Genomic DNA, 2287 nt, shown 5'->3' on the forward strand with positions numbered 1-2287 from the left:
AGGCTAGAGGTGAAACCCATAAGATCTCGCGACCAACAACGCAAATCTTTTGCCTCCATTTTGAAAAAAAATCAGTTACTTGTTGACTTTATAGATATTAAGGTAGGTAAACCCAGTGTCATGATAAGCACTAGTGAAGCTATGAGAGTAGACCATAGCCTAACATTGCAAAATCTCTTCTTACATACGTATATGTATATTCTTGGAAAAGCTGGAGTTGTACAGTGCACACTTGCTGTTATTACAAAATCACATAACTATGGGTTTGCTATTGTTACAAAACCTGTCAGGACAGGCAGTTAGCACTAGTTAATAATAGAGAAAATACATTATCATTGTTGACTCTTGTATTGTTATAGAATCTTCTTTGAACAGTTGTGCCAAATTACTGTTTTTTTTTCATTGTAGACTCTTTGTACACTTGTTGTTCTTACAAATTGACATAACTTGATAATGATGCCATGAATTTTCCTACCCTTTTGTCTCGTGAAAATTTTCAATCTTTTGGTCATCGTTTCTTGTCCTAGATTTTTCCATCTTTGACGGCTTCAATTTTTTCTGTTGCAGTTAGATGACCCTAAAATGTTTTTACCAAGTGATGACAGTGCATCAGATGATGATGTACACGATTCTGGCGATGAGTCTCTGCCAAATGGTATAGCGAAAAGAAAGTTAGTAAACAAGGAAAGGTTGGCTCTTTTACTACAAGGAGATAAATCTGATAAGGAACAAACTGATGACCAGGACATGGAGATAACATTCAACATGGAGTTTGAGGACCTCAGCAAACGTATCCTTGAGAGAAAGAGCACCGAGACGAAGTCTGTCTGGGAGATGCACGAAGGAAAAATGAAGGAGAAACCGAAAGCTAGGAAGGGGTTGTCAAAGGATGATGATGACTATTGTGACGAGAATAGAGCTGATGAAAATAATGATTTCTTTGAGGATGAAAAGGTGGGTGAAGAAGTTAAGCCAATCAAGAAACAGAAGGTGAAGGTCAAAGGAAAATTAAAGGATAATAAGCTTCCAGAGGAACATTTTGAGCCAGAAGCCACTAAAGAAGAGTTGGAGCTCTTGGCTGCTGCTGACCAGGATGCAGCCAATGGTGCAAAGGGCAAGAGTAAGAAGGGCAAAAAGGGCAAGGATTGTGTCGAGGACAAACTTCCTATGATAGATATCAACACAGACGGCCCGAGGTTCTCAGCCATGTTGGAGAATCATCTATTTGCATTGGATCCTACTGAGGTACCACCAGATTCCATAATCATCATATTTCTACCCTGCTAGTGTATAATCTGCATGATCTCCATAGTGTTAATTTATGCTTACCGTGAATGATTTTGTGCAGGAGTGCCACCTTCATGCGAAAACAAGACAGGAAGAAGGGTGCGCATGCAGATGTAGGCACATTGGATAGTGAACCGCCTGTGGAGGAATCACCTCCGGGGAATCCAGATGATGCATCTTCTGAGTAAACGAATCGGAAACATGATGGGGAGAAACTGAAGCTGCTATCTGCTGTCAATTCTCTCAAAAGGAACCTTACCGCGTTCAAGAGAGCAAGCATGAGTGACTGATAGAGAAAATGTTTGTTTTGCTCTGTTGCATCTTTTTCCTTTTGGTGGAAATGCATCTAAAGTCAGCCGATGGATTTGCTTTACAGTAGCTTGAAGGTTTTCTGTTTATGTGCATGTTGCTGATATGCCATTTTTGTGTTATGACAGCACAATGATCCAGTTGGAAAAGTTTTGTGCTGTTAGGTTTGGTAGATAACGTTTTCTGATTTGTTCTTGTACAACAAACAGGTTACTCTAGCGTTACTGCAAGGGTTTCATTTACTGGCTAAATGTTTTTTGCTGAAAAATTGCGTATCTTCTCGCACTCGCATGTGTTACAGCTTAATCATTCACTGCGGCGGGAATCATCCTTGTGATCCATACCATTTTTCATTTCCCCTTAAATATATATTCAGCCTACAAAGCCCCAGATCAAACAACGCTGGATCTACGCTTCCCGTAACACACAGTTCAAACCATTGATGCTTACAGGCTGTTCTTTTCTTTAAAAGCGTAGTATACATATTTCCATTTTCTCAGAGCTACTCCTAGTATTATCTGGGTTCCCTTTTGATTTACTGATTACATCTTCATTTGATTCTTTCCAAACATCCCATTGGAAGTTGGCCTATAGCCATGGACGTACATTCCACGCTTTGCACCTAACTTTTTTCTTTTAGCATGTAAGGTTTATTTTAAACCTTGAACTTGTAGAGGTTAGCCAAATCAAA

The 2287-nt window shown here is 39.5% G+C and overlaps 1 pseudogene; it reads left to right on the top strand.

Moving 5' to 3' along the window:
• The window catches only part of LOC119299147, a 7547-nt pseudogene extending 5970 nt beyond the window's left edge, over positions 1-1577 (top strand).
• The last annotated feature ends 710 nt before the right edge of the window (positions 1578-2287 follow it).

The sequence above is a fragment of the Triticum dicoccoides genome, chromosome 5A (assembly GCF_002162155.2).
Source record: "Triticum dicoccoides isolate Atlit2015 ecotype Zavitan chromosome 5A, WEW_v2.0, whole genome shotgun sequence".
Lineage (NCBI taxonomy): Eukaryota > Viridiplantae > Streptophyta > Magnoliopsida > Poales > Poaceae > Triticum > Triticum dicoccoides.